This window comes from Puma concolor, chromosome A1 (genome assembly GCF_028749965.1).
Source record: "Puma concolor isolate L17-30 chromosome A1, mPumCon1.1.hap2, whole genome shotgun sequence".
NCBI classification, from domain to species: Eukaryota; Metazoa; Chordata; class Mammalia; order Carnivora; family Felidae; genus Puma; species Puma concolor.
Window position 1 is genome coordinate 216462311 of NC_141667.1, and position 20912 is coordinate 216483222.

The 20912-nt window shown below is 43.5% G+C and overlaps 1 protein-coding gene across 8 annotated transcripts in view; it reads left to right on the plus strand.

Moving 5' to 3' along the window:
* Window positions 1–19910, plus strand: part of GPALPP1 (GPALPP motifs containing 1) — a 71771-nt gene extending 51861 nt beyond the window's left edge. For 6 of the 8 annotated variants that reach the window (XR_015253055.1, XR_015253062.1, XR_015253066.1 and 3 more), the window contains 4 exons: window positions 3375–3476; window positions 11583–11711; window positions 16390–16547; window positions 19629–19910. The gene's annotated coding sequence lies outside the window, so the exon portion shown is untranslated. The remainder of the gene's footprint in view (window positions 1–3374; window positions 3477–11582; window positions 11712–16389; window positions 16548–19628) is intronic. The other 2 variants (XR_015253057.1, XR_015253067.1) reach the window with 2 other exon arrangements.
* Window positions 19911–20912: the final 1002 nt, after the last annotated feature.

Sequence of the window (20912 nt, forward strand, 5' to 3'; positions counted from 1 at the left end):
AGGCAGGGGGGGCAGCAGATGAGCAGGGTGGGCTCCCTTAAATTTGAGCTAAAATCTCAAGGATGAACATGAAGCAACTTGACCAAGGCTATGGGCCAGGAAGTGGCGTCTTACCTTCAGTGCTGCTGGCCCACAACATTCCCGTGTCCTCTTCCTCAAAAAGCAGGCCCCACCTTTGCTTTGTTACCAGGGAAACTTGTCCAGCACTCCCCCTTGCCATAACCCTATTTTCCCCATTCTTTTTTATTTTTAATGTTTATTTTAGAGAGAGAGAGAGAGAGAGAGAGTGAGAGAGAGAGAATGTGCAGGGGAGGGGCAGAGAGAGAGAGGGAGACACAGAATCCAAAGCAGGCTCCAGGCTCTGAGCTGGCAGCACGGAGCCTGATGCGGGGCTCGAACCCACGAACTGCAAGATCATGACCTGAACTGAAGTCGTACACTTAACCAACTGAGCCACCAAAGCGCCCCCTAATTCTTATTAATATTGCTGAGGCATCGGAAACTCCATGTGGACATAGTCATTTTCTAGGAGCTTTAAATTTTTTTTTAATATTTTTATTTGTTTTTGAGACAGAGAGAGACAGAGCATGAGCAGGGGAGGGGCAGAGAGAAAGGGAGACACAGAATCCGAAGCAGGTTCCAGGCTCTGAGCTGTCAGCACAGAGCCCAACGCGGGGCCTGAACTCACGGTCTGTGAGATCATGACCTGAGCCAAAGTCGGACGCCCAACCAACTGAGCCACCCAGGCGCCCCTTTAGGAGCTTTATATTGAGAATTCTCTAGACATTTTAAGATACTATCTTAGTGATCTTTGCAGCTTATCTTTTTTTTTTTTAATTTTTTTTTTTTTTTACGTTTTTATTTATTGTTGAGACAGAGAGAGAGACAGAGCATGAACGGGGGAGGGGCAGAGAGAGAGGGAGACACAGAATCGGAAGCAGGCTCCAGGGTCCGAGCCATCAGCCCAGAGCCCGACGCGGGGCTTGAACTCACTGACCGCGAGATCGTGACCTGAGCCGAAGTCAGACGCTCAACCGACTGAGCCACCCAGGCGCCCCTGCAGCTTATCTTCTGAACATCTGAGCATTCTTCATACAGCACAGGCATTATCAGCTCACATGTGTTTTTCCTAGCAATCTTCATATTCAATCCTAACACTCTATCCCTTATCAGAGAACTGTCATGTTGAGAAGCAAATAAAAGAAAATTATTTTTCCCCACATCATTAATTACTCCATTTTTAAGCAGACACAAACACTTTTCCTCTTTGGATTTGGGAACAGCTACTATGGTGGCCAGCTGGGACTCCTGGGGGCTTTAAGAGCGTTGATCATCGCCAGACTAAAGCTTTGTTCTTTTTTAGACTTTTCATAAGACTAAATTAAAGGCCCACTCAGTTATCTTTCCCCTAGTTAGAATAGGCACAAAATTTGGTGACGAATTTCTCATATACCCACCAGTGATTCTTTTTTTCCAGTTACTTTAATTTTAGTCAATTTCTACTGAAATACAAGCAAATTATAATTTAACTATTCAGTCTAAATCTATTTTCCAGCTCCAAACTCATAACCAATTATCTATTACATCTCCCTTAAATATCTCACGGGCATCTAAAGAGGGAAAAAAGGGGCACGTGGGGGGCTCAGTCAGTTGAGCATCCAACTTCGGCTCAGGTCATTATCTCGTGGTCGGTGAGTTCCAACCCTGTGTCAGGCTCTGTGCTGACAGCTCAGAGCCTGGAGCCCACTTTGGATTCTGTGTTACTGTCTTTCTCTGCCCCTTCCCTGCTCGCCCTCTGTCTCTCTCTCTTTTTCAAAAATAAATAAATGTTAAAAAAAAATTTTGTTTAATTAAAAGGAAACAGCATTTCTACACTCAGGATTCTGACACCAAATGCGTGGGGTTTTCTCCACACCCAGAACTTTCCTAATTCTCTATGGACACCAGCTAAGTGTCCTACAACTCAATTCAGATCTGACACTCTCTATCCAGAGTGAGCCTCCGATGCCACAGGTTAAGGGCTGCCCCACAAGGCTGCTCCCTCCTCAGACACCAAACAAAAGTTCTAGGCTGCTACCTGTACTTCTGACTGAGGGATTCTCCTGACCCTCTTCTCAGGTCTGATGACCGGCCAGAATGGTTTGCGGAACTCCGAGAGACATTTCACTGTTCGCTGTTACTGGCTTGGTATGGAGGGATACAACCCAGGAACAGCCAAAGGGACGAGATGCATAGGACATGGTGTGGGGGAGGAATGTATGGGGGCAGAGGTTCGGGGCCCTCTCTGGGCATGCCAGCCTCTCAGTATCTCCCTGTACTTACTCACCAGCCCAGAAGCTCTCCGAATCCTGTTGTTCAGGGTTTTTTGTGGAGGCCTCATTGCATTGGCGTGATTGATTAATTCTTTTTTTTTTTTCAGGGGTGTACAGGGAGCTTTGAAAGTTCCAACCCTCTGGCAATCAGCCCCCGTCCTCTACGTGTTATTGTGAATAACCTCCTCTCACCCTATGACTCAGGAAGCTACAAGGGTTTTAGAAGCTCTGTGCCAGGAACTGGGAGGAGAGACCAAATGTGTATTTCTTTTTATGTCACAACATCTCAAGGTAATCATGTCCCAAACTGAAGATTCGTGATCTTTCTCCCAAAATTGTTTTTAAATGTTTATTTCTTTTGAGAGAGAGAGGGAGCGCACGCTCACCAGCAGGGCAGAGAGAGGGGGAAGGAGGATCTGAAGTGGGCTCTGTGATGGGGTGCCTGGGTGGCTCAGTCGGTTAAGTGGCTCAGGTCATGATCTCACGGTCCGTGAGTTCGAGCCCCGCGTCGGGATCTGTGCCAACAGCTCAGAGCCTGGAGCCTGTTTCAGATTCTGTGTCTCCCTCTCTCTGACCCTCCCCCGTTCATGCTCTGTCTCTGTCTCAAAAATAAATAAATGTTAAAAAAAAAAATTGAAGTGGGCTCTGTGCTGACAGCAGAGAGCCCAATGCAGAGCCTGAACTCATGAACCGTGAGATCATGACCTGAGCCAAAGTCAGATGCTTAACCCACTGAGCCACCCAGGCACCCTTCCTTCTCCCCAGATTACTCAATATTGTCAATATCCACCCACCCAGTATTATCTGGACCCTGGGAGGCATTTACACACGCCATCCTCCTGGTCTAGAATGCTTCTCCCTACTCAATACCTGATTGGCTTCCCCTCATCTTTCAGACTTCAGCTGAAATGTCACTTTGTCAAAGAAGCCTACCCTTTCCTGATCTAAAGACCCTTTCCCAGTCTAAATGATATTCTCATATGTTCCCTATACTTCTTGATAGTACTTATCTCAGTTTTTAATAATGTTTGATGATGATTTGTTTATTCTCTGGCTCCACAGCTAGTATGAAGTTGTGAAGATACCGTGGTTCTGACTCTTCCTATGAGTGCCCAGCACAGCACCTGCTGCTAAGTGGCCACCCTGTGTTTGCTGGAAAAATGAGTAAGTTGTCTATATATATATATATATATATATATATATATATATATATATATCTGCATTTAAAAAAAAATTTTTTTTAATGTTTATTTATTTTTGAGAGGGAGACACAGAGCATGAGTGGGGAAGAGGCAGAGAAAGAGGGAGACACAGAATCCGAAGCAGGCTCCAGGATCTGAGCTATCAGCACAGAGCCCAACACGGGGCTCGAACCCACAAACCATGAGATCATGACCTGAGCCAAAGTCAGATGCTTAACCAACTGAGCCACCCACGCGCCCCTATATCTGTGTTTTTTAAAGTAAACTCCCCAGAAATTGTTCTCCTAGATGATAATATATGTTTCCTCCCAGAATGGTTGTGTGGTCAAATAAATTTGATAAATAACGAGTTAACGTTAAGCAGGTTTCTATACTGCAGGATTTCACAGACTCTATAACTTTTACACAACATTATGAATATAGTACTTCAGAGGGGAAATGAATATGAGGTTTCTCCAACAAGTCAAATTGTAGAACCCTTATTTCACAGACTGTCTTTCAAGATGAGTGTTCTGTGGACCATATCAGGGGAAGTTCTAGCAAACAGTAATTTACCTTAATAAATATTCTTTTTAGGGGCACCTGAGTGGCTCAGTCGGTTAAGCGTCCGACTTGAGCTCAAGTCATGATCTCACTGTTCGTGAGTTCGAGCCCACGTTGGGCTCTACCCTGAAAGCATGGAGTCTGCTTGTGATTTCTCTCTCCCTCCCTCTCTCTCTGCCCCTCCCCAGCTTGCTCTCTCTCTCTCTCAAAAAATAAACATCAAAAAAATTTTTAGTAATAGAAAATAAATAAAATATTCTCTTTAAAAAGTATAGAACTGTGAGCTCATAAATGAAGGTTGTTTTAAGTTGCTAGGTTTGTGATAATTTGTTACATAGCAATAGAATATTACATGCATGAAAAGGGAATAATAATAATACCAGAAAGCTTTCATGTCAGACATGCTGCCGGATTGCATGTGGAGCTACATCTGTCTACACGTCAAGGTATTTTTATATATGCAGGTAATGTGGAAGATTCTGGAAGAGTCTGTAATATTGCATAGTAAAGAGCTCAGTTTGGAAATTTAAGTGACCAGATTTAAATCATGACTCCACTTCTTACAAGTTGTTTGATATTCCATAAATTACGTAACATCTAGGGACATTGTGAAAAGTAAATGGAATACACATACCTATTAGAAAGGCCAAAATCTGGAACACGGATAAAACCGAACATTGGCAAGGATTTGGAGCAACAAGAGCTCTCCTTCATTGCTAGCGGAAATGCAAAATGGTACAGCCACTTTGGAAGACAGTTTGATTGTTTCTTACAAAACGAAACATTTTTACCATGCAACCCAGTGATTGTACCTCTTGGTATCTACACAAAAGAATCGAAAATGTCTACACAAAAACCTGTACATGGATGTTTTTAGCAGCTCTATTTGTATTGCTGAAACTGAGAAGCAAGGTGTCCTTCAGTAAGGTGACTGGGCAAATAAACTGGGGTCCATCCAGATACTGGAATACTGGCCAGCGCTAAAAATAAATGAGCTATCAAGCCATGAAAAGACATGGAGGAACCTTAAATATATATTACTGGGTGGACGAAGCCGATCCGAAGAGGCTACATACTGTATGATTCCAACTATATGATATTCTGGAAAAGGCAATATTTTTTTTAAAATTTTTTTTAATGTTTATTTATTTTTGAGACAGAGACAGAGCATGAATGGGGGAGGGTCAGAGAGAGGGAGACACAGAATCTGAAACAGGCTCCAGGCTCCGAGCTGTCAGCACAGAGCCCGATGAGGGGCTCGAACTCATGGACCGCGAGATCATGACCTGAGCCGAAGTCGGCCACCCAACCGACTGAGCCACCCAGGCGCCCCTGGAAAAGGCAATATTGTGGAGACAATAAAAAGATCAGTGGCTGCCAGAGTTGAGAGTGTGGGAAGTGATGAATATACAGAGCACAGAGGATGTTTAGAGCAATAAAAATACTCTGCTCTCTGGGACGCCCAGGTGCTCAGTCAGTTGAGCATGTGACTCTTGATTTTGGCTCAGGTCATGATCCCAGGGTCATGAAATCAAGCCCCGTGTTGGGCTCCTTGCTGAGCATAGAACCTTCTTAAGATTCTCGCTCTCCTTCTGCCTCTCTCCCCCACTTGTGCTCTCTCTCTCTCTGAAAATAAAAAAAAGCAAATAAATACTCTGCACTGTATGATACTATAACAATAGATATATGTCATTATACATTTGTCTAAACCCATAGAAAGTACAATAGACTGGAGCAAGGTGGACCTCTTCAGTACCATTCTGATTCTTGGGTCTATTTTTGTCCTGCTGAGGAATAACAAAGAACATTAACATTTAGTGGGTTAGTGGAAGAAGAGGAGTCCATGAAAGTATCTGAATAAGAATAAACAGAGGAAAAGCAGTTAAATTTTTTTTCTTAACTTTGGAAGACAGAATTTTAAAGAGGGAGTAATTACTATGTCTAGCGCTACACTGAGTGCACCTGATGTGTCCTTTGCATTTGGAAATTGCAGCATTACTTTCAGTAAGAGGAAATCACAAAGAGATTAGAAAATACTTAGAGATAAATGAAAATGAAAACAAATTTGAGCTTGCATATTTGTTGCAAGGGAAATTAATAGCTTTAAACACCTTTTAGAAAGAAGAAACCTAATAAGCTAGGCTTTCACCTCATGACATTGGGAAAAGAAGGGCAAATTAAACCCAAAACAAGCAGAGAAAGGAAATGATCAGAATTAGAAGAGAAACTAATTAAGTAGACAATAGAAAAACAATAGAGAAAAGCAATGAACTCAAAAATTGGTTCTTTGAAAACATCAACATAATTGACAAATCTTTAGCTAGAGTGGCCAAGGGAAAAGAATGGAGATTCAAATTACTCGAATCAGAAATGAGAGCGCTTGGGTGGTTCGATCAGTTAAGCTTCCAACTCTTGATTTCAGCTCAGGTCATTATCTCCTGGTTGTGAGATAGAGCCCCATGTTGGTGCTTGAGATTCTCTCTCTCCCTGTTCCTCTGCCACTCCCCAGCTTGCACTCAAGAAAGAGAGAGAGAAAGAGGAGAAAGAAAGAAAGAAAGAAAGAAAGAAAGAAAGAAAGAAAGAAAGAAAGAAAGAAAGGCATTATGGGGCAATTGGCTACCTTTGTTGGAAGACCATGCAACCCTTGATCTCAGGGTTGTGAGTTCAAGCTTCACGTTGGGCATAGTTCTTTCTTTTTTTTGGTTCTATGACCAGGTTGCAGAAACTAACATTCTTTCTTTCTTCCTTGCTTTCTTCCTTTCTTTCTTCCTTTTTTTCTTCCTTCCTTCCTTCCTTCTTTTCTTCCTTTCTTTTTTCTTTCTTACTTTCTTTTCATTTTAAGTGTGCTCCACACCCAACGTGGGGCTTGAACACACAACGCAGAGATCAAGAGTTACATGCTCTGCCAACTGAGCCAGCCAGGCGCCCCTAGGATGCAGAAACTTGAACATAGTTGGATAATAAAAGACCAATGGAGAGAAGAGGTTGAGGACATAAGAGGAGAAAGAGGAACAGGAGGTGGCATGGGGTGGGATGGTATCCAGAAGGAAAAGTCAATGCCCTGCCTGCCCTCAGCCACAAGGACCAGTGTGGGAAGACAGATGGCCTCTACCTGGAAGGTCCACAGGGAGGACACGTCTCCAGGAAGAGTCAGGTTTCTGGTAAGGCAAGAAGGTGCCGGGTGTACAGACTGAGACTGTGTTTTCAGATAAATAGATGTCTCAGAGGACATAGAGAGAATGATTAAAACAGAGGCCAGGAGTAGCAGCAGGTGGACGTACACTTGGGTCTCAGTCATCATCGAAGCCAAACAGAGCTACAATTCATGTCCACTCTGGGCAGAGTGCTATTCTCCACATCTTTCTCTTTCCCCGATACTCCAGACTAGGTTGAGTGACCCTGGCCTACACATATACTACCCTGCGATACTTCTATGATAGAGCTTAATCGCATTGTATCATAATTGCATCTTTACTTTCTTATCTCCCCTACTAGACCATGACAGTAATTAGTATAATCTTTACATAACGGCTTTTGTAGTTTTCTTTTCTCGCTTATTTTTTTAGATCTCCAGGTCAGTAATTATAAAGAAGAACTTTTAAAAAGCTCTTACTGTAGAAAATTTTAAATATACACAAAAGTATAGGGAATAGTATAATGACCCTTCTCATCACCCCAATTCAACAATTATCAATTCATGACCATTCTTCCTTCATTTATGCTCTCATCCACTCCCCTACCCTGATTATTTGAAGCGTATCAGGGACATCGTATTTCTTCTGAAATGTTTTAGTATCTGTTTCTAAAAGATAATTCTCTTTTTAAAAACATAACCACATGGGGACGCCTGGGTGGCTCAGTCCATTGAGCGTTGACTCTGGATTTCCGCTCAGGTCATGATCCCAGGGTTGTGGGATTGAGCCTCTCGTGGAGCTCCTCACTGAGCATGGAGTCTGCTTAATATTCTTTCTCTCTCTCTCCCTCTGACCCTCTACCCTGTTCATGCTCTATCTCTAAAATAAAATAAAATAAAATAAAATAAAATAAAATAAAATAAAATAAAATAAAATAATAAAACAAACATAACCAAATGTTATTACTATATATATTTTAAAATTAGTAAGTTCTTAACTTCACCAAATATCAGATGAATGAATTTCCTCATTTGACTCATAAAAAATTGTAAACTTTTAAAAAATCTGTATTTATTTGTTTTAAAATATGACTATCTCATTTTTTTTTTAATGTTTATTTGTGGGGTGCCTGGGTGGCTCAGTTGGTTGAGCGACCGACTTCGGCTCAGGTTGTGATCTCGCAGTTCATGGGTTCAAGCCCCGCGTCGGGCTCTGTGCTGACAGCTCAGAGCCTGGAGCCTGCTTCGGATTCTGTGTCTCCCTCTCTCTCTACCCCTCCCTCTTCACGCTCGCTCGCGCGTTCTCTCGGTCTCAAAAGTGAATAAAGATTTTAAAAACATTCTATAAATGTTTATTCATTTTTGAGAGAGAAAGAGTGAGAGAGAGCACACACTCGTGAGTGGGGGAGGGGCAGAGAGAGAAGGAAACAGAGGCTCCAAAGCAGGCAGCAGAGAGCCTGATGCAGGGCTTGAACTCATGAACACTGAATCATGACTCGAGCTGAAGTCGGGTGCTTAGCCGACTGAGCCACCATTTTATGGTATAAAAAATACCTGTATTTTTATTATTTTTTTAAAGATTTTATTTTTAAGTAATCTCTACACCCAATGTGAGGCTCAAACCCACTACCCTGAGACCAAGACTTACATGCTCCACCAACTGAGCCATCCAGGCACCCCTTAAGGATCTTTTTAATATAGAAATTCCCTCTCCCTCTGCTTATTTCTCCTTGCAATTTATCTTTTGAAAATATTGGACAATTTATCCTAAAGCGTTTCCCACTTAATGGATTTAGCTTATTGCATTTCCATGGTGTTTTACATATTCCTAAAGAGGATTTTTTTAAAACATAGTTTACCCTGTTAAATTATACAGCTTAATTCTCATATTCAATTGTTAACATGTTATTTTAGAACTCTGTGTCTACAAATAATGAGAGCCAACCCAAGCTGTCCTAAGCAAAAAGATGGAACTTTGAAAGTAGCAAACTAGCAAAGGCTGCTGGCTCCCTCCCCTCCTCTGGCCCTGCCCTAATACAAATGGGTTATGATAATGACTGAACAATTTCATATATTTGCTAAAATTTATTTATTTATTTTTAATTTTTTTAAAATGTTTATTTTTGAGACAGAGAGAGACACAGCATGAGCAGGGAAGGGGCAGAGAGAGAGGAAGACACAGAATGTGAAGCAGGCTCCAGGCTCTGAGCTGTCAGCACAGAGCCCGACGTGGGGCTTGAACTCACGAACTGTGAGATCATGACCTGAGCCGAAGTCCGATGTTTAACCGACTGAGCCACCCAGGCGCCCCTATCTGCTAAAATTGAAAAGGCTTGTGTTCTAGGGGTGCCTGGGTGGTTCAGTCGATTAAGAGTTCAACTCTTGATTTCGGCTCAGGTAATGACCTCATAGTTTGAGGGATCAAGTCCCACGTGGGGCTCTGCACTGACAACGGAGGAGCCTGCTTGGGATTCCCTCTCCCTTTCTCTCTGCCCTTCCCCGACCCCTCTTTCTCAAAATAAATAAATAAACTTTAAAAAAATAAAAAATAAATCAAAGGCTTACATTCTAACAGGGAGAGAGAAATAATAAGTAAAATATATAGAATGTTTGATGGTAAAAATGCTACAAAAAAAAAGTGTATGAATCTGGACATTACAAAGGCTATGGAAGAGAGCTCTTTTCCTCATCTCTTTCAGAAAGAGAGAAAGGAATTGTGATCTGGTGCTGGGGGCAGACTGCAGGAGGGCTCTTTTCTTTGTTCCTGTGATTAAAATCTAGAGCTAAACCAAGATGATTCCTAGCATGTTGAGAAAGGGAAGCAGGGTTGGCCAGAAACCAACCAGAGGTCAATGAGGATATACTTATACTTGTCTTATGTGGGGAGAAGATAAAGATCTAATTCATGTAAGAAAGTGATACAACTCAACAGTAAAAAAAAAAACCCAAACAATCCAACTTAAAAAATGGGCAGAAAAATAACAGATAATAAAGAATAACATGTTCTAGATGTGATGATGATTGAACAATTCTATAAATTAACTAAAACTAAAAGAACTCACATGATAATGCAGGGAAATAGGCAATAAAAAATAAAGAATATGTTTGATGGTAATAAATATGCTATATTTATTATAGCTATAGCTATTATTAATGCTATAGAGGAAAATAAAAATAAAGCAGGGAGAGGAATGGAGAGGGTTTGGAGAAGCTACAAGTTTCGAGGGTGTGGGCAGGAGCCGTTGGAAGAGGAGGACTGGCTTTGTGGAACTGAGGGAAGATTATTCCAAGCAAAAAATAAGAAAACAACCCAACAAGCAAAAACCAAAATACTATAAACAAATGAGCTGAAGAAATCAGAAAACAAGCAACAGGTCATACCCAAGGAAACCAGAAGAAATCAATAAAAATAAAAGCAGAAATTAAGCAGAGAAGATCAACGAATCACACAGTAGAGAATATCAATGAAGCTAAAAGCTGTTTTTTAAAAAATAACTGGAGGGGCGCCTGGGTGGCTCAGTCAGTTGGGCGTCCAACTTCGGCTCAGGTCATGAACTCGCGGTTCGTGAGTTCGAGCCCCGTGTCGGGCTCTGTGCTGACAGCTCAGAGCCTGGAGCCTGTTTCAGATTCTGTGTCTCCCTCTCTCTCTGACCCTCCCCCATTCATGCTCTGTCTCTTTCTGTCTCAAAAATAAATAAACGTTTAAAAAAATAAATAAATAACTGGAAAAACTAATGAAGAAAACATCAGACAAGAAACAATTACAGACTAGAAAACAATAATAGAGTTTAAAGTAATAAAAAAATAAAATGAGTATTGGCAACCTGGATAAAAGAGATACATTCTGAAAAAAAAAAAAAACAAAAACCAACAAAACATAAAATGCCAAAATGGATACAAGAAGGAAAAGAAACACAGAGACTACTAATAAAGAAATTGACATGATTATTAAGGACATCCTCAACCTTGCCCCCAACAAAAAGGCCCCACTCCTAATGATTTTACTATTGAGTTTTGACAATTCTCAAGGAACAGAAAACAACTGCACAAATCATGCCAGAAAACAGAATGAGAGGGATAACCTCATTTCTTGAAGCTGGTGTTTCTTTGACTTCAAACCCAAACAGTGTCAGGACAAGAAAAAGAAATTATGAGCCTTTTCACTTCTGAGTATGAATGCAAAAATCTAAAGAGACTATTGACTATCTGAACCCACCAGTATATTACAAATCAGAATCATCATGACCAAGTATTTATCCTAAGAAGGCAAAAACAGGGCAACATTAAACTATCAGTGAGTGACGACCTGGCATATCATAATGCGTTGTAAATATTAGTTATTTTTTGGCTATTAATGACGGTGCGCATATGAACTTGTACAATTGTTGTCAGGTGAACTGGGGAGATCCTGGGCCCTGGGGCCTCTAGCCAGACAAAGCCAAAGGACTCGCGGATGGTTTTTGGTCAAGGGAACCGATTCAAGGACAAACACGCAGCACAGCTCATGAGTGACACAAGCAGGCAAGTTCATTAAAGCAAAAAAGCACACTCTCGAGATATGAGAGCCGGCGAGCTAGAGAGGGAGGCAGGGAGCGGGAAGGACCGAGGGAGACCTAGCGAGCATGCGCAGGTGCGCAGGCGCGCAAGCGGGCAGAAGAGCATGAGCAAGCTGCACGCAAGGTGGGGATGTTTCTATCTTTTATTGACAGTTGTTAACTAGCGGGCAGAATACGTATTACTTGGGCGGCAAGCAGCGTTTCAAGCTTTTTCCTCCTAATTTGGTCAGAGGTTGCTTGTCGTGGCACCTGCCATCTTAGTTCTGCCTGGGTAGATCCGGCTTCTTGGGGAGAGCTGTCAGGACCCGCCTCTGACCTTCCGGATAGCTGGCCATGACTTCCTCGTGCTGGCCTCCAGGTATCGTGTTAGAACCTAACTGCCTACTGTAACACAATGACTTTAGAAAACGATTTGATATTGTCTTGTAAAGTTGAACATGTGTAGTGGATAACTTCCAGCTCCGCAATTCCACTCTCAAGAAATACACCCTAAGGATCGTTACTTGTATGCAGTTGTAGATATATATAATATTCTTTGTGGGTTTTTTTGTGAAATATTGAAACAAGAAAGAAAAAAAAGGAAGCAACTTACGACTCTATCCATAGGAAAAGAGATAAATCACTTGTGCAGTAATCACACAACGGCCTGCTATTCAGCTGTGGCTTGGAGATAAGCAAACGGAGGTGGAAGGGTTGAAGATGAAAGAGAAAAGTAGTCACAACTGTAACCAAACCAACGCGTGTTGGCTCCTTGGTGAGTCATAGAAACTGCACCAGGTCAGTCGTCCCTTAAAGGAAACTTTATTTGCAGCAAATAAGGAGTCCAAACTTCCAAATAAGGTTTTCCTTGTGCGACAACTCACTTGGTGCAGTTTCTGTGACTCACCAAGGCGTAAACGCCTGTTGGTTCGGTTACAAATTTGGTGACGCAGATGGGACAGCTGTCCTGAGGTTCTGCCCTCCAGTTCCCTGGGTTCCGATGGACGGAGCAGCAGGCAGCGGAAGCTTGCTTGGGTTAAACGGTTCAAGCTATCAGGACCAGGGGCAGATTCCTTGGAGGAGATTCACCCTTTTTTGGTGCTTGTGACCACTGGCGTGCCATTCTGTCCTCATTTGAAATCCAGATCTCATTTGAAACTCTGATTATATTTACCCGAAGGATTTCTGTTGGGATAAATTATGCCAGGTCCGTGGCAGAGATCTTAGAAGTAAAACTAAAGCTCTCTCACAAAGTCTGGGCAAGACAGCATAACAGTCAGAATACACTGGGTAAACAGGGCCTTTCTGGTAAACACTCTGGGAGATTGAACACTGATTAGGGTCCAGTGTTGAGTCTAGACATCCCCAAGTGACAAAGGATCACACGACCCAGCCATTCGGAGGGTTGGATGCTCCAGCCTGGCGAAATGGGAGTGATCTAACGGACTGATCTAGGATCTGGGAGATTGAAGAAATCACTCTCCCACTTGGTTGTTTGGTTTGTTTGTTGTTGTTCTGTTTGTTGTTGTTCCCTGTTTAAATCCACCCTGGGGGCGCCTGGGTGGCTTAATCCGTTAAGCATTTAAGTGGTTAAGCGGCAGACTCTTGATTTTGGCTCAGGTCATGATCTCACAGTTCGTGAGTTCAGGTTCCGCATCTGGCTCTGTGCTGGCAGTGCAGAGGCTGCTTGGGATTCTCTCTCATTCCCTCTGTCTGCCCCTTCCCCGCTCATGTGCATGCACGCTCTCTCTCAAAATGAATAAATAAAATTTAAAAAATTATTGGGCCAAGTTTGTTAAAACTGGACTTGTTTTCCAAACACATTAATACTGGTTTTGGCTATCTTTGATGGAAATGAGGGTGCTTTTAGAGAAAAATTATGTTCCAATAATATATCTTTGTGGATGTTAGATTTAATTCTGATTGTCTTAGTGTTTGTTGTTTGCCTATAAACCTGGATCCTGAATTCTGGTTTCCTTGAATATCTGACTATGGCTCTCCAAACTAAGGTTTCCAGTTTTCTTTCATTCTCTTGACTTGGAATCAAGTCAAGACTTGAACTAAAACTGCCCCCCCCCTTTTTTTCCTGAAGCCCTGCAAACTGAAGCTAGGCAAGTAAAGCCCTATTTATGAAGCTCCAGCCTTAGCATTTCCTGATTTTGACAAGCTGTTTGATTTGTCTGTACATGAAAGGCAAGGAATAGCTGTAGGGGTTTTATCCCAAATGCTGGGGCCCTTAAAGAGAATGGTAACTTCTTTTTCTGAACAATTGGACATGGTGGCCAAGAGGAGCTGTGGCAGCCAGTGCCTCTTGATAAAAGAAGCGAAACAAACAAACAAAAAATCCCCTAGAAGTCAGCCTATGCCTGTGGACCATTTTCCAGGGTTTTTTTTTTTTTAACCTAGGAACTATCCCAAAACAAAATGTTACAATCTCAGGCCATGCTGACAGATAGATACTCCCAGATACAGCTGCCACCCTACCCCCCAATCAGGAAGTACTTGATCAGATTCACTCTGGCTACAAAGATCTCCAGAGTGAACCTCTGTCCACTGCAGAGGAAATCTGACTTCTAGACAGCAGCGGTGTTGTGGATAATGGACTAGGAAAGGCAAGATATGCTGTTGTATTCCTAAAGGCTCTCCTGGAGGCCAAAAGACCATCCCCACGCACCTCAACCCAAAAGGCAGAAATAATTGCACCAACCGGAGCATTAGAATTGAGTGAAACAGGGGCGCCTGAGTGGCTCAGTTGGTTGAGTGTCTGACTCTTGACTTTGGCTCAGGTCGTGATCTTATGGTTTGTGAGTTTGAGCCTCTCATCGGGCTCTGTGCTGACAGTGCAGAGTCTGCTTGGGATTCTCTCTCTCCCTCTTTCTCTGCCCCTCTCCCCAACCCCGCCCCAAAGTAAGTAAATAAACTTAAAAAAAAAAATAAAAGAAAGGAACTGAAATTAAGGTCAGCCAAGCCTCCAGGTGTCTTTCTCCATCTGTCACCTCTGCTTCTCCATGTAGATTTGTTATACGCTTCTCTCTCCGTGGACTTCATTCCTCTGCATCCTCTGCAGGTTCACAGTGAAAATGGCTGCCTCACAGTTGTTAAACTTACAAGTTGCAGTTCCAGACACATAATGAGTATGACCTAATTCTTCCTGGGTCCCAATTAAAAATTTCCAGAAAAGAGAATTTTACAGGGTGTCAAACACTAGCTCTAAAATCTGTGGATCCTGTGATACAAGTACAGCTGCCAGAGGTCCATTTTTGTGTCCACCAAGAAAAAAATTCACTGAAAATTTAATCAAATGGGCATTTAAAAAAATTTTATTTTTGAGAGAGAGAGAGAGAGAGCTTGAGTGGAGGGGGCACAGAGAGAGAAGGGCCAGAGGATAAGAAGCAGGTTCTGTGCTGACAGCAGTGAGCTCAAACTCACGAACTGAGCCGTGAGATCATGGCTTGAGCCAAGGTCAAATGCTCAACCAGCTGAGCCACCCAGGCACCCTGAATCAGATAGCCTTTTAGTTAGGCGGTTAGGATTGCAACTCTGGAGACAAAGATGTAGGTAAGGACCTGACTCTTTTTCTGAGGAGGACAGAGAAGGGCAGGGTTATAAAGGCAAAAGTTCACAAGTGCAGTTCTCATTTAGGCCCTCTATCCAGAACACAGACGGAAAATATGTGACCTGGGATTGACTGAGTTAACATTCAAACGAGGGATTGAAATTTGTCGAATCCTCTTGGCTCCTTTTGGAGTGAAGAATGCTAACAATTCAGGTGTCCTGGTGAGGAGGAGTTAAGTCCAGGCCGAGGGCTTGCAGCTGGCACAACATTTATAGTTCCTCCGATGAGGGTGGGCATAAATTCTTCTTGGTTTATGGCCTCCCGACCGTTTTGGTAAAGAAACTCTCTTATGTAGGCTTGCTTCCTCCTTTTACGCCTGAGACAGGTGGATCAAGGTGGCAGTTCCCAATAGAGGGGAATCCTTGTGATCTGGGCAGGTATCTACTTGCAAATGACCAATGTTAGAATCAAACTAACATTCACGTACAGGTCAAAGGACAAGGACACTCTGACTCCCAAAACCTGGGTTTCCAAGTAGAGTCATTTTTTCTACAGCCCCATCCAATTTGTTATTTAAAGTGATCCAGAAAAATTTGCCAGGTAGAGTGTAGGGAGAGCAGTCTCGATGGAAGAAACAACATTGTTAGAAATGAGGAGGCATTAACATGGGCATAAGTTATATGGACTGGCAGGCCCCTGTTGTGGCTGTTACATGGCTTCCATATCAAGATCCCAAATGGGGGAAGAAAATCAGGCAGAGTAGGTGGTATTAGATTGTGAACAGCTTTGTATGCCAGACCTTTGAATTTTATCTTGAAAACAGAGGGAGCCACTGAAGGTTCTAGAACACATGGTGTCATGTGTCATCTACAGCTTAGAAAAATAAATGCAGAGGGTGAAGCCTTAGCGTTGTTACTAATGCTAAACTACTGAAAACAGTCATGGTTGCTGATGGAAATTATTTCTTGAATTTATTCTGGTTTTCAATTTAATGTATATGTATTTGCAAGTATCTCCAGGATAAACCAGAGAATTTGTTAAGCAATTGCTGACCTCGGCCAGTAAATACGCAGTTTATTCACAGAATCCTCCTCCTCACCACCTGCAGAACAGAAGGCACAACACTGCACCTTCACCCTCAGCGTGGTTGGAGGACATTATAAATAAAGATCCCATGGAGAAGGTTCATCGTATCCCCCAGGAAGTCAGCGTATTGTGAATTCCAGGCAGCCGATTTATGGACTATGAGTAGGAGATGCTCTGAAAGTAAGTGATATTAATGTGAAAATGTTGGGGTTTGGCGTGAACAGTAAAGAAAGAATTCTTGAGGCATCTTTGGTGCAAAAGGGTGGTTTTATTAAAGCACGGGGACACAACCCTTGGACAGAAAGAGCTGCACTGGGGTTGTGAGGAGTGGCTGGTTATGTACTTCCAAGTTGGGAGGGGGTTAGGGATAGCGTAAGTCTCTGAAGAATTTGAAAGTAAGGTTTCCAGGACCTTGAGGGGGTTAGCTATTATTGTTAGGAAAAGGTCACTTACTACTGTCTAGTAAAACCTGAGTCAAGAGACCCTTCAGATGTATATCAGGGAGCCATATACTTGGGGGATGATTGCTCACCTGTATCTCGGGGAGTAGAGATAAAGGAAGTTTCCAAAGGAATTTTTATATGTTAAGGGAGATTTACAGGATCCTGGAGGTTGGGCTAATCTTAAGCTAAGTTTGCCTTTTGGCTTTAGCAAAGTCTTAACATGAAGGCAGTTGAGTTCCCAGAAGATCACTCTGCCTGTCTCAGAACTTGTCAAAGGGCTGTAAGTTGTAAGGACGTTTAATTCTTTTTATCTTTGTTCTCCCCTTCAATATGAACGAGCCATACCGCAAATGAGATGTTCTTTCTAACTGTGCTGTACTTCTCTCTGAATGCCAGTATTTCATCCTAATCCATATATGAAGGCAAGCTGTTCTCTCTCTGCTGCTCATCTTCCCACACTTCCGTATTTAACTAACATCTGGTTTCAGTAAGGGTTCACAGCCCATTGACTTTTGACTGGTTGATCACGCTCCCATAGGGATAATACTGCCCATTGTAGGTATGAACTCTTCTTATAGTTTATTCTTATTTCAACTAATATCACAATTTATGTGCAGCCGGTTGCCGAAGCAGAACTTGATTTAATCGTGTGATTTTAAGTAGCTGATGCGTAGCCAAGGTTCATCAAAGGGAAAATAACCAGAGCAAAGCCAACACATTGGTGGTTGGCGGACAAATAGAGCAATTAAGACCCCTCTATGCCGTTTTGCCACTTCTGCGTGTGAAGCCGGGAATGCACCTCTTATTTCTCTTTCCTGGTTCCCATATTTCCTCCCGTCGTAGGCAGGAGGGCAGCTTATGGCCCCTGCGTAGTGAAGACAGTCAAGACATGCAGATGTATTTTACAAATAGAAATAATAACAGCCCTCCTTCCCTCCTCACTGAGTTATTGTGAAGATCCACTGAGAAGTCATTGCAATTCCTTTGTAAGCTGTAAGGGGCAAAACTCTGCTGCCGCAGCCTTGCCTAAAACCCTCCAATCTCTCCCCCCTCAGGACCTTGAAATGAAGTCCAGAGTCTGTATGTACATGGCTTAAAGATTCTTCCTGAGCGGGCTCACCTCTGCAGCTGCCCCCAGTCTCTGAGCCACCTCCTGCTCTAGGCTTCACCCTGTTCAGATCCCCCACTGGCTGTGCCCCACAGGCTTTCACTCAGGCCGCACTCTTTCTTCCCTGCTCCTCCCTTTCACCCTCATGTGGGCTGGTGCACCTCCCTTTAGCAACATCGGCTTCTGCAAGGAAGCATTTCTTTTTTTTTTTAACGTTTATTTATTTTTGAGACAGAGAGAGACAGAGCATGAACGGGGGAGGGTCAGAGAGAGAGAGGGAGACACAGAATCTGAAACAGGCTCCAGGCTCTGCGCTGTCAGCACAGAGCCCGACGCGGGGCTTGAACTCACGAACCGCGAGATCATGACCTGAGCCGAAGTTGGACGCTTAACCGACTGAGCCACCCAGGCGCCCCTCCAAGGAAGCATTTCTCAACAGCAGCACAATTGACACCCGGGCCGAATAGTTTTTATCGTGGGGGGCTGTCTTTAACCATCATAGGGTGGTTGGCTGCAGGGATGGCCTCTATCCGCTAGATGCCAGTAGCACCCCCCCCTCAAGTTATGACAACCAAAAATGTCTCCAGACACTGCCACATGTCTCTCCGGGAAACAAAACTGAACCCGAAAAATCTCCACTCCAAGGTGTTGCTTTTAATGGGGCCAATTATACTCTAGATACATCCAGATGCTACAAGAATCACAAGAACAACAAGAAGAAGAAAGCTTTCTTTATTTGCTAATGGTGGTCTCATCTTGGGCTCAAGCCACCATCACCCTCCTGAGGGATAACACTTGATCTTGCTAATTAAAAGTACCCTAGTCTCTTCTGGCTTAAAACCATCTCTTTCATTGTCCTCCCACCGCGTGAAGGGTGAAACATTCTCGGAAATCTGATTCCATGCTTACTCATGACTAGCAGTGGCTCACAAGTTCTTCACTTATTGAGTAAATCATAAGTTCGCTTCTGAACAAATAAATATCCTGAAGGTTTCTTTTGTCTTGTGCCTCAGAAGAAGAAAGTGGGACCAAATGAGCTGGCTGTGGATAAGATTGCAGACAGCAGAGCTGAGCAGGAGTGGGGGAGGAGGGACGGGGATGGTGTCTCTGATCCTCCCTCTGCCTAGATCCACAGTTTCCTGCCTCAGCTGGGTAGGGGCTGGATTTCGCATTCTTTTAAGGACACTTGAAAATTTCCCAGTATTTACCCATAGAAAAAAGGAGCAATGTCCCCTTACTCTAAAATCTCCCCCAAATTTCTTTTTTTTTTTTTAATGTTTATTTATTATTGAGAGACAGAGAGACACAGAGCGTGAGCAGGGGAGGGGCACAGAGAGGGGGAGACACAGAATCCGAAGCACGTCCCAGGCTCCGAACTGTCAGTACAGAGCCTGACGCGGGGCTCGAACCCACAAACTGTGAAATCATGACCTGAGCCGAAGTCAGTTGCCTAACCAACTGAGCCACCCAGGTGCCCCACCCCCCAAACTTTCTGGTTATTTAAAACCTCCCTCCTCTCCCAACTTGGGGGAGGAAAGTGAGGGAAGACAAACCCATGGTACATCATCCCCTCTTTCTTCTTCCTCTGCCTTTCCTCTTAGAAGCAAATGGACTTTTGTTTTCCCTTCCCTCCCTACCTGGAAGGGATTCCCCCCTTCCCCTCCCCCACTCATGTCCTCCTCCTTCCCACATTCTGTTTCCCCTTCCCAGCAGACATTGTGGCAGCAGACCTGCAGTTGAAGAATCCTGCTCGTGATGGAGTGGCAGAAGCACTTAAGTCAAGCACTTAATTCAAAGTACTTAACTCAAACGTACTACTCCTTTATTCGTTCATCAGATAATAGTTCGTCGTCTATTTCCTTGTTTGTGTTCCTAGAGGGCAGGGTTGTGCTTGCCTTGTGAACCATTGCATCCCCAGCACTCAGCATGATGCTGCGTAACATATTACCTGGAATATAATAGCTTAAAATAATGCACATTTATTATCTCACAGTTTCCATGGATCAGGACTCTTGGCGTGGCATAGCTGGCTCCTCTGCCGAGGGTTTCACAAAGCTGCAACCACAGTGGCACTGCCATGAGATGGGGTCTCATTTGAGGCTCCAGGTTCTCTTCGGACCTTCTATGGTTGTTGGCAGAATTCATTTCCTTGCAGTTCTAGAACTCCTAATGACCTGCTTCCAAGCCAGCAAGAGACTGTTGCTGACACTTTCAGGGCTTTCATCTGATTCATATCCACCCAGGATAATTTCCTTTTTGCTTAACTCAAAATCAACGGATTTGCAAAATCCTTTCAACTTTGCCACAATACACAACTTCAGCACAGGAGTAACATTCATCATAGTCACAGATCCTGCCCACCTTCAAAGGGAAAGATTACACAAGGGTATGGGTCATTGGAGGTTATCTTAGAATTTTGCCCAAATTTTGCCCTCCAAAATATTGGTTGAGTGAGTGTGTGAAAGAAGGAAGGCAGGCAGGCATCCTGTTTGTCTTCACAATAACTCTGGGTGTAGGTAGTATCACCTTTACCTTATGGAGAAAGACATTCAATTCAGAGGCAGCAAATGATTTGCCTTTGTTCAAAGACGTGAAATTGCAGGATGAGGCTCCAGACTGAAGCCTGTCTGAGTCCTTACCCTTTACGCAGCAAAACACTCTCTGAAACCTCAGTCCTGCCACCCTGTCTCTGGCCAGAGCCCTGACACCAGCAGGGCCAACCTCTCTGCTTCTACTCACCTGGCTAGAGCAGGCCATGAGGTGGAAGAAAGAGGCTTCCCGTCCTTGCCATAGAAGGATTCCCTGGGCATCCGTCAGCCCAACAGACTCCAGAGGCCAGTGTGGGCCACGCCAGGGGTTCTGTGCACTGAGGGAGAGCAAAGATCAGTTTACTCCTACCCAGAGGTTTTGGCCCCAGTCCATGCCCAGACCTTGGCACGTGTAGGTTCTTTTTGTTCCAGCATTCTCCAGGGGTGGAGAATGGGAAGCTGGTGA